General features: G+C 40.9%; 1 long non-coding RNA gene across 1 annotated transcript in view; it reads right to left on the reverse strand.

Annotated features, from left to right (window-relative positions):
• Positions 1-1,177: 1,177 nt before the first annotated feature.
• LOC310631808 overlaps positions 1,178-12,218 on the reverse strand; it is a 53,365-nt gene continuing 42,324 nt past the window's right edge. The window contains exons 5-7 of the long non-coding RNA XR_014490718.1: positions 12,040-12,183; positions 6,497-6,610; positions 1,178-1,198 (exon numbers count right to left, since the gene is read on the reverse strand). This is a non-coding gene — a long non-coding RNA (uncharacterized lncRNA). The remainder of the gene's footprint in view (positions 1,199-6,496; positions 6,611-12,039; positions 12,184-12,218) is intronic.

A 12,218-nucleotide genomic window follows, 5' to 3' on the forward strand; every position in this document is an offset into this window, starting at 1 on the left:
TAATCTTTAATCTTTAAACCAGCTAGCTTTTCCAAATTGCTGTTCTCCCTGTATGTTAAACATGCTAGTTTCTCATTTTCATTGTTTTTCCCACTGTAGGGTTTTTGTGTGGCCTTTTGAATGCCACCAGAGGACGCCCTTGCTCTTTCGTGCACAGCAAGTATTTCAACACAACAGGCACAAGCATATCCAATAAAAGTGTTTTTATTTTTCTACTTGTTATTTAATGTTCATGCCAACACACCCATTACTGTCTAGAATAGAAGCTGTGTAAACTTAGCTTCTATATAAACACAGAAGCTAAGCCAACGCTATTTTGCTTTTCTGTTGCAGACTCACATAATACTCTACAAGGTTTTCCTCCTCTCCCCACTTCCTATTGTACAGTGCACTTTTCCAGGAATTAAAGGAAAAAAGAGTTGTCGTAAAAATCATCCGTTCTCTCCAACAGTTTTTGGATGAGCAGGTTTTGTTTGCACAAATGTTGCTTTGAAGTCACTCAACTGGTTATAGGAAGGGATCCATGTTTTCAAAAATATGTACCTCTGAAATATATTCTCCTTGCAGGCACACGGATCGTGCTTCATATACTCAGCAGCTATGCCCATTTTCACTTCACAAGCACGTATAAGCTTCATAAAGATGGTAGAATAAATCACAGAATTTTCTCCTTTTTGGTCCCCAGGACCTCCCTCTCCTTCTAAACCACCTATCCAGGCATCCCTTGAAAGAAGCTGTGATGTGTCTTCTCCTATCTTTGCACACATAAACACACACACATGCCACACAATCAGTGGCAACCTCATAGCATTCAATCTTATCTGGAAAATGTTTTTCACAAGGGAACTGAAAACGTCTTTGAAGACGTTTCGCTTCTCATCCAAGAGGCTTCTTGAGAGAAGCAAAACGTCATCAAAAAAAAACCAAGAAGTCCAGTTGCCTTGTGAAAAAGCATCTTTGGGATGGATAACTATGACCTGGGTGACTGAGAATCTCCATAGACATTCAATCTTATCCTTGCTCTTCACTGTCTTACACCCTGTCCCCAGCCCCCCCCTCCTCACCTTTCTATCCTCTCCAATTTGTCTTCTGCAACATTATTGAAGCAAAAGCTCATTTTGAAATAGCAGTGAAGGTGCCATGAAATTGAGAGGTTAAGCTTACCTTGTTTCTACCACTGGCTTGATAGAAGTATATTCTGTGCAGGAAAATTAAAAAAGATAGTTTAACCACTAGATGGGACTCACACTGCAACTAAAGATTGATACTGCTGCAACTGCAAACATTTTTTTAACTTAAAAATAGAACAGGTTGTAAAGTTCAGTAGTTCACCTATAAGCAGCCACAATTAATGAGAAATAGATCGAGTAGCCTTTTCAGCTTTATGTTTTTGGGGAAAAATACTTTTTACTTTTAAAAAGAACAAAAAGGCTGAATAGCGATTCTAATGCAAAACCTAAGTCAAACAGATATAGAAGTAGAAAATCAGGGGTCCTCGATGCTCTCTGAGCTTGCTTGTTTTCTTGCAGACGTTTCATTACCCTAACTAGGTAACATCATCAGTGCTAGTAAGGAGTGCAGTTTGCTGTCTGTTTATATTCTGGTGTCTTGCCTGTCTGGGTGGGTAGGGGCAGTCTTAGGAATTCTTTTGTTGGGCTGTGTACTAGTGGCTCTGTGGCAGTTGATTGTTGGACTGAAGGTGACCTTAGAGTTAATCTATGCTGATCTGAGTGCTGATTACTAGTGGAGGAAGTGCTGGAGTCTTTTTCTCTTTTGAGCTGGTTTGATTGTCTCTTTTGCATAATCTATAGATGTTGTTAATGTATATGTTCCTATTGATGGCTGATTTATCAGAGTGCCAGGCTTCTAGAAATTCCCTGGCATTTTTGGATTTAGCCTGGTCTAGGATTATCACATTTTTCCCAATTGAAATTATGGCTAAATCTGTCTATATGTTGTGAAATTAAAGAATTTTTGCCATGCCTTTTGACTGCCAGTTGGTGTTCATGGATGCTTTTTGCCAGTCTTCTGCCTGCTTGTCCTACATAGTGATTATTGCAGTTCTTACATTGTATATTGTAGATCAGGGGTCCCCCAATCCCTGGTCCATGGACCGGCACTGGGCCACGGCATGCCAGAAACTGGTCCACACAAACAAGCAAAGCCCCATCCGTGGGATGCAGGCAGAACATGAAACCACGCCCCCTCCAGTGCTCAGAAAAACCTCTTTCCACGGAACCAGTCCCTAGTGCTCAAAAGGTTGGGGACCTCTGTTGTAGATGACTCCCCCTTTTTTTCTGGGATTGCTGGGTCTTTGGGTTTACTTAGGATGTTTTGAAGAGCTTTAGTTGGCTACGTTGATTCCATGTGGTTGTAAATAGTCTATTTGCAGTTTCTGAGATATTCTTGATGTATGGCAGTGTTAATTCTTTTTAGGGTTTGTGTTGGTTGTGCTAAATTGGGTTGAGTGGTCAGGGACTTTTTGATGAAGCTGCGTGGGCATCCATTTTGTTGGAACATTTCCTTTTTCTACTGTTCTGGGTGCAGTAAGTTTTGGCTTATTTACACAGCTTCTCTTGTGGGAGGTTAGGTTGTTGCTTTGGTAGTAGAGCACCTGGTTAGTATGGCTGGTTCTTCTGTACACTTGTGTATCTAGTTTGCCATTGTGGTCTCTGCTGACCAGGATGTCTAGGAAGGGAAGCAAGTTGTTTTCTTCTTCTCTAGTAAACTGGATTCCTTTAAAAATGTTATTGATGGTTCTGTGGGTGTTCTCTAATTGGTCCTTTTTTCATTATGGTGAAGATGTCATCTATATATCTGATCCATATTTTCAACTGTATTTGTGGAAAATGTATGCTCGTATTCTATGCAATGGTTTCTCTAGATAAATCTGATGTCATTTCCACTAAGTAAGAAATCTGTTAAGATGGCGGCACCTGGATCGGCTGCAGCTGCATTGGCTCTCAAAAGTGAAAAGTTTTTGGAGGGATATGAGGGATATAGGCCACATGAAGGTTTTAATGTGTTTGAGCAACGTAGTGGGACTAAGCTAACATACGACCAACAAGCTTTGCTGGTACGGCGAGCTTTTAGCTGTTTCGGAACTGTTGGTGAGACCATTAAAAATCCTTTGTGCTGTTTGAAATTGTTCTGCCGGCACCAAGATCTGACTGCTGGCACAGCGACAGATTCTATGGCAAATCAGGGCGGTTTCTGAAGGTGGCAGAGGAGAGGTCCCGGGGCTTATGGAGCAAAGGAACTGGATAAGGCTGTCAGCAGGCCCAGAGGAAGGAAGAGAGGCTTTTGGAGGAGTTGGAGGTGGCGGCAGCGTGCTCCAGGTGTGAAAAGGAGTGAGGCCCCTTTAAGGAAAAGGTGGAAGAGACAGGATCAGAAAAGGGGAAGGAGTCATGCAGGAATACAAGCTAATTTGAGGGCTAATCCACATGAAGCTCTGTTTCCATCTGTCCTGTTTGCCATTGTTCGCTCCCTAGAGACTAAAATGAACATTCTAAAACTTGAGCTGGCCACGAACAAGGACTGTATATTGGCAGTGGTGACCCTTTGAGAGCTGTATGCAACGAAATTTCATTTTGATGTATGCCGATTGGGGTACATTCAAAGTGACAATAAAGTTATTAAGTAGAGCTGTGAGCACTTAGTACCCTGTGAGTATCCAAAATGGGGAGGAGGGGCAGCATAAATGCTAATGTGGTGTATTTTGCTGAATTATGAATGTTCCCTAAACTGTCATTTTTAGTTTTTGGAATTAAGTGGGAAGCAAAGCAAGGACTTCGTACAATGAAGAAAAAAGTCCATGACAATCAATATTTGCCACAGTTCCTAAGTTCGTCATCATTACATCTAAAATATATACCAATGGAAATAACAATAGCACTTATATACTGCTTCACAATGCTTCACAGCCCCCTCTAAGCGGTTTACAGAGTCAGCCTACTGCCCCCAACAATCTGGGTCCTCATTTTACCGACCTCGGAAGGATGGAAGGCTGAGTCAACCTAATCAAACAAAATTATTACCTCATTTCTTTGACATCTGCTTTGACTAGTTACGGACATCTTAATATAAAATCCTGACCACTAAAATCTTCGCTTTTTGGCGAAGGTTGTTGAGAGTGTGGTGGCGCATCAGCTTCCTCTGTTCCTGGAGGAAACTGATTATCTGGACCCGTACCAATCGGGTTTCAGGCCCGGACACAGCACGGAGACGGCATTGGTCGCGCTGGTGAATGATCTCTGGCGGGCTCGGGACAGGGGTTGTTCCTCTGTCCTAGTCCTATTAGATCTCTCAGTGGCTTTTGATACCATCGACCATGGTATCCTACTGCGGCGTCTCGGGGTTGGGAGTGGGAGGCACCGTTTTACGGTGGTTCTCCTCCTATCTCCTGGGCCGCTCACAGTCGGTGTTGACGGGAGGGCAGAGATCCACCCCGAGGCCTCTTGTTTGTGGAGTTCCTCAGGGGTCGGTTCTCTCGCCCCTCCTGTTCAACATCTACATGAAGCCGCTGGGTGAGATCATTCGTGGTTTCGGGGTAGGGTATCATCAGTACACTGATGTTACCCAACTTTTTCTTTCCACCCCAAAACAACCCAGCGATGCCCTTGCCGTGATGTCCCGTTTCCTGGAGGTGGTCCAGGTCTGGATGGGGAGAAACAGGCTTCGTCTCAATCCTGCCAAGACTGAGTGGCTGTGCATATCGGCATATCGGGTTAACCAGACCATTCCACCTTTAACGATGGGGGGTGAGGTATTACCCCCCGTTGATAGGGCTCGCAACTTGGGTGTCCTCCTTGACTCCCGGCTCAATTTTGAAGACCATATAGGAGCCGTGACCAGGGGGGCTTTTGCCCAGGTTCGCCTGGTGCGCCAGTTGCGACCCTATCTGGACCGAGATGCCCTACGCACAGTCACTCATGCGCTCGTGACCTCCCGTTTAGACTACTGCAATGCTCTCTACATGGGGCTGCCCTTGAGGACCACTCAGAGGCTTCAGCTGGTGCAGAATGCGGCCACGCGAGTTGTGAGGGGGGTTTCCCGATACTCCCATGTAACACCTCTACTCCGCGAGCTGCATTGGCTTCCGGTTGCCCTCCAGGTGAGATTCAAGGTGCTGGTGATGACCTATAAAGCCCTAAATGGCTTGGGTCCGGGATATCTGAGGGAACACCTGCTGCCAGCATCAAGTTCCCTTCGTCCAGTGCGCTCCCACAGGGAGCGTCTTCTCAGGGTGCCGCCGGTAAAAGATTGCCGGCGGGTAACACCCAGGGGGAGGGCCTTCTCAGTGGGTGCGCCTGCCCTCTTGAACCAGCTGCCCGTGGAGCTTAGGACTGCCCCCGACCTCCGTTCATTCCGCCGGGACCTGAAGACCTGGCTCTTTGAGCTCTCTGGCCCAGGCTGAGAATTTTAATTTTAATTAGGTTTTTTTTTACTTTTTCAGGGACTGTTGTAATTATTTTTACGGTAATTGTTTTTTAACTTTTGTATTTCTTGTTTTAAATACCCTGTAAACCGCCCTGAGTCCTTCGGGAAAGGGCGGTATATAAATCCAATTAAATAAATAAATAAATAAATATGTTGTATACAGATTTTTATTTTTGGAATTATGTAAATAACTGTGATTAGTGTCAATCTTCAGCCATAACAATACCACAATGCTAAATAATTATATGGTCCACTCAGATACTAACCCAGATCTGGGTGTTTTACAGCCCTTGGGTCACATCGGGCCCTGTGACTGTCCCTGTCCAGCTCACAGTGGCAATGGGGGGGAAGGGGAGGCAGCAGTAGTGCAGGGAAGCAGTGGCGGCCGCCCTCCAGAACAGTCCCATTTTCTCATGTGGCTCCTTGAGAAGATTAAGTGCCCACCCGTGCTAACCCATTAAGCAAAAAGGAAATTCAGTTCTAATTTAAGTTCTAAAACTTAAAGTATGATATCAATACCTTTTCAATTCCAATCAAATATGTTATTTTTTAAAAAAAAATTAAGTTCATTTGATTTTAAAAATTCCTACTCTTTGGAAAGCCTACTGCACAACCTGCTCAGGTACAAAATTCACGGAGTGACTTCTGCTCAATCAACATCTCTCATTTGAACACCTCAGGGTTGTTGGAAAAACTAAAATGAATGCGAAGAATGAAAACATGAGTTCTTGATGGAAGGTTATTATGCAAACATCACAATTAAAACACAAGACACAAATAACTGCATAGAACCGCATTACTTTTTGCAACTTGCAAATCAGAGGAAGTCACTGAAACAGCTTGAACACTCATATAGATGCCAAGTTTTAGACAAGTAGCAGCTTCTGAATGTCTTTAGGGACAGCCCCACATATAAAACATAATAATGTAGAGCGCAGACAAATAATGGCACAGACTTCACATTTGCTACATTATGACTTACAATATTTAACAATGCTAGAAACAACTTTCTCCCGGGCAGGCAAAGCTGAGGGCAGTTCCAAGATGCAAAGTTCACCTTTTTAGAGAAGAAAAAACCACTGTCTTTAGAATGTATCCAGAGAACTTCAACTTCCATATTCTCCTCCTGCTTTTGCTTTGAAAGTTCTCAGCCGTTTTCCATCTTGTGCATCTAAAATAAACATTTCAGAGAAGAAAATGACAACACACTGGGATTTTAAAAAAAAAGAAGACCTATGCAGTGGTTCAGATTTTTTCTCCAGTTAAAATAGTGAACAATGATGACAACAGTAGGTTAAGAGGGCAGGATAATATTTGTCATTTTAAAAGTGACGTATTATTTATCATTCTTTTTCATGATTTTTTTTTAAAAATGGAAAAGCCAAAGAAAGAAGCAGAACCAGATCTGCCACTCACCATCTACTTACTGGCTATATGTGTATAGCATACTAACCATCATGTGGTTTGACTCCTTTTGACTTATCGTGTTGTGTACATTCAGTCATTTGAGGTTTGTTGAATTAACTATAGTTAAACTATGACTCAACTTCTGCATTCAAATATTTGAATGCTGATCCTAAAGTGGTTTCTTTTGGCTTTCTGTAGTGTGTGAAGAGAGAGAAACTATGGTTTACAGCTATACTGGATGGCTTCACAGACTTCCTAAGCTAAACACATACTAATATAGTCATGTTTCTTTCTTTTAATTGAAGGAGTGAGATACAAATGTGAGGAGCCAGCTACTGTCCAACCATCAGTTGATCATAAGAAGAAACCACCATTTTTTAAAAAAATATTTGACAGACGATTCTTATTTCTATAGAAATTACTGGGGCAAAAAATAGGAGGCAACATTTTACTTTCAAGGACTTTTGGCCATTCCCCAAAATATTCAATTGAAAATTAAACCAGAAGTCATCATAAGCAAATGCACGTATCAGCAGGAGGCACAGTATTTATGGAAGAGAGAAGAAACATTGATGAACTGTTATCATTTTAATGTTTCATAAGGATCCATCTCATTTTTAATTTAATATTTTAAAAATAAGCTGGTTCCGGGCACAACCTTTTTTTCTAGCATGTGGGTAAAAGTAAATATTTGTAGGGGATAAACTAATAAATTCTATGCTGCATGATGTAATAGCAAAGGAAGGTGAATGAACTGATATCTTGTTGATGAAATGCTTTTTGTTTGTTCATATTAAACCAGTCAATCTTACTGTCCCAGCAAAGTTAAGTGAAGAGAATGCAGTTAGTAATTAACCCTACTTGAATCATCTTACCCCCAAACTACCAATTTATTTAAATCCCCAAAACCTCTACAAATATCTTAGTTTCCTATTTGTAAATAAAGTGCTTAACAACTCATTGTGGGGTGGGAGAAGGATAATTGTACATAAGACCTCAGGTCATAAATGGACATTGAGTCAGTAATGTAGGCAGAGGAAAAGTCCAGCAGTTAACCTAAGGAACATACTTTTTATGTTCAGGACAAACTCTTATAAAACTGAAAGAATGGCAGATTCCCACCCATCCCCAACTTTCCACAAGTGGAGATAAATACCAAAAAAAACCCCCATCCTTTGAAATGGCTCACAGAGAGTTCACTAAGAAGGCACTGTACAACTGCTGTTATTTTTTAATCTTGATCCGATTGGCCATTTTTGTCCATTATGAAAGTTTTGCTTCTGTGACAATCCCCATCAAACAGTGCAATAGCCCCCCCCCCCAAAGCATCAGATAAACTGACCCTACGCTGAATGGACTGAATAGATGGAATTCAGCTGTAGTCATTTCCCCCCCCAGCCTCTCCCATGTAATCTTATTTATACAATATCACAGCTGGCAATAAACTACTAGACTGAGCCTTTATGATTCCACCAAGGGTTTTTAAGAACAGATGTTTAATTGTTACAAGGTTTATGAATTGCTGATTAGACCCAGGGCATTAGAGATGAAGGATTTTTCTTCACCAGGCATACAGCTGTTTTTCAGTTATCCCTTTCATTCTATGAAATTGTGGAGGAAGGAAGGAAGGAAGGAAGGAAGGAAGGAAGGAAGGAAGGAAGGAAGGAAGGAAGGAAGGAAGGAAGGAAGGAAGGGAGTTATCTATCCTTATTCCCAGAGGTGGACCAGATTTTTGCCAATCATTCTATCTGCAATAAATTGTAAGCATGTCCTGAAATCCCAACGCTTGCCAGAAATTCCTCATCTTTACCTCTGTATTCTTAAAAGAAAAAAATGTTCTCAGAAAGCATGAGGAAGAGCAAGGAGGAGCCTGCTTTTTTAACATCTAGGCAGGTGGTTGAGAGGACCTCTTTTCAACCATCTTCTCTGCAAAAGGACCCTAAACCTGTAGCTTGTTTTGCAGGGACTAACTGTATTTATCTGAAATTTTGATCCTGTGAATGTTCTTCCCTTTATTTTTCCAGTTTCCTTTTCCCCAAAAGACGACTTTTAATACCATGGTGTTTAAAGGTTTGCGAATCCTTTTGAATTTTCAATCTTTCTGCATGAATAAGACTTAGCTTATGATTTGTTCTTCACACAGATAAAGAGAACCAAGTAAACAAATGAATAAAAAAACATCCTTCTTTTATTTATTTATTGAGGAACATGATCCAAAGCTGCATATTTATATAGCAAAAGTATCTGAACATTTGCTTTTAATAATTGGTTGCACTCCATTCCCAGCCTCTGAGCAACAATAACTGCAACTAAACATTTCCAGTAATTGATTATCAGTCCTGCACATCGCCTTGGAGGAATTTGAGCTCATTCTTTCTTATAGAACAGCTACAAATCAGGGATGTTATGGGTTTGTATGAGCTGCCCACTTCATGCCCTTCCACCTTTCTATAGAACGAAGGTCGGAAGTTTGGTTTGGCCATTCCAGAACAATAACTTTCTCTACTTTAAGAATTCTTTGTTGACTTGCTGCACACCCACTTTCTCTTTAGCTTCAGTTCACAGACACAATTCATAGCTCCATAAATGGCAGATTATGGCATTTATAGTTCCAGCAGTGATGGCAAGCCATCCTGGTCAAGGCAGAAAAACAAGCCCAAATCATGATACTGCCATCATCGTGTTTCATAGATGGAATAAGGATTTCATGCTAGAATGCAGTGTTTGTCTTTCATTTTCGTCTTTGGCTTTTTATTCAAGCCAGAAAGTTCAATTTGGTCTCATCCATCCACAGAACATTCTTCCAATAGCCTTCTGGCTTATCCACATGGTCTTTTGCAAACTGTAGACCAGGCATGTCCAACCCATGACCAATAGGTTGCCTACAGCCCTGGGCAGCTACTGTAGTAATACAGCCCCACAAGATTATAAACTTTTAACATTATGTGATTTATACACATTATTATATATTATATATTTTATATGCGGCCCAAGACATCTCTTCTTCACTCAGTGTGGCCCAGGTAAGCCGAAAGGTTGGACACCTATGCTGTAGATGGCCAGCATTATTACTTCTGGAGAGTAATAGATTCCTCCTTGACCTGACTCTAATTTCCCCTTCTAATGAACTGATAATCCTAGAGATTCACACACTTTCGCCATAGATAAATATGTAACTTTCATTCATTTCCCTCAATAAATAAACAACTATAGGTAGTCCTCAACTTACAACAGTTCATTTGGTTCACAGTTACAATGGTGCTGAAAAAAGTGACTTATGACCATTTTTCATAGTTACAACCTTTTTAGCACCCCCATGGTCACAAGATCAAAAGTCAGATGCTTGGCAACTGGTTCATATTTATGACGGTTGCAGTGTCCTAGTGTCAGGTGATCCCCTTTTGTGACCTTGTGACAAGAAAAGGCAATGAGGAAGCCAGATTCGCTTAACAACTGGGTTACTAACTTATCAACTGCAGTGATTCACTTAACAACCGAGGCAAGAAAAATTGGTAAAATGGGACAAAACTCACTTAACAAATGTCTCACTAAACAACAGAAATTTGGGGCTCAATTGTGGTTATAAGTCGAGGAGTAACTCTACAATGTTTTGACCCATTTCTTTAATTGGATTCTCTTTATTTGATTTTAGGACTTGTGTGAAGAACTGATCACATTTTAGATCATATTTACGCAGAAATAATAATCACATAGGGTTCACAAACTTTTAAATGTCACCGTATTTAGACATTTGGCTTCATTGGATTAATGACTGGCGAAATAATTGTTTAATGGGGTTCCATTTGGTGAGGAGGTCTGCCCATAAAGTTTTCAATGGCTCTCCCTCCCAATTTCTAACAATTAGTTGCTGGTGGTGGCCTCTGTTTTGAAGAGCTTAATGAGAAATTCCAAATTGGAAAAGGTGTTAAACCAGTTTCCCCAAGAGAGCTTGAACCTGAAACGAGATTCACACAAGATGTTTATGCGTATGTGTCTGTCTTTCTATACATATGTATGTGTGTATGTGTGAGTGGCACTGCTGTCAGTTTTACTGAGTGTTGTTAGCCATAAAGAAAATGGGGAAAGGAGCTATTGTCACCTGCTTTCCAGTGGGGCCAGACATAACTGAGAAGAGAGGCAAGAACTGCGTAGAAAAGATTAGCACGCCTTCCCTTTGCATCTAGTACTGCAGAATGGTATCAACTAATTATCCAGGGCTGTGGCAAAAATAACCTATTTTTTACAGTTAGCACTTCTTTCCTCTCCTTTCCTACTGCCAGAACTACCACATAGTATCCACTGTGTGTTCACATATGCTGTTCAATGCTGTTTTATATATGTAAGATAAAAAAAAACCTCTAACCATATTGCTGGGAAGCTTATCTTCCTAACTTTTGTTCTGCCCATAACTGCCTACCATCCTTTCTGCCTCACCCCATTTGCAAAAAAGGCAAGCATGAATATTCCAACAGATGCAATTGCTTTTCTTTTTTTCTTGTTTATATAACTCCAAAACTCAAGAAGAGAAGTACATTAGTAATTTGAATGCTTTCCCCCTGACTTAAGCGTATGAAATGCTTTAGCAAAGTTTATACAGAAAGTTTGTTGCTTGCAACTTTCGTCAGAGCTCTGGAACTCTAAAGGGCTACTTCAGCCTTCTTGTGAGTTTGTCATGTCATTTTCAGTTTGAACATTTATTTTCTTTTATAACCAAGATATCCCGGAAATCCCCCAGCATACTGCAATTCCAGAACAAGAGACAAAGAGAGAGAGACACACACATACACTCAAGTGTGCATATCACTACAATACTAGCACATGCCATATGAGAGAGACTTAATAAAGGAGAAGAACCTCAGCCCCTTCTAACTGTGCCCCAAACATACCAAAACAAAATGAAACTTTGCATGGAAGTCTTCTTAGCCACAAAAATCTGCAGGTTTGGGGTTTGGGTTTTTTTTTTAACCTAAACGGTGCAGAAGCAGTGTATGCCTTTGATTCTTTAAATTTTAAAACTCCAGAGGATGTCTTGAAGAGAAACTCTTGGTCTCTTTCTGCCAAGGCTGACTAGTTGCAACACAATTCTTGCCACACCTTAATCATATACTATGAGCCATATCTTGAACCTAAATCTGTCTGGCTTTATCATACATGTGTATCCCACATTTTTCAATAATTTTCACTATGTCTTACTCAGTGCAACTTTTCTTCTTGATTTTTGAGACGTTCTTCTCACATTCAGGTTCATTGTTGAAGTCTTTAGTAAAGCCCTGTATCATTTGAAGTAACATCTGTGTTTTTCCTCCCGAAACATTGTGGAGGAAGCAATACGGTATCCTATATAACAACAACAACAACAACAACAACAACAA

This window comes from Vipera ursinii, assembly GCF_947247035.1.
Source record: "Vipera ursinii genome assembly, chromosome: 1".
Classification (NCBI taxonomy): domain Eukaryota; kingdom Metazoa; phylum Chordata; class Lepidosauria; order Squamata; family Viperidae; genus Vipera; species Vipera ursinii.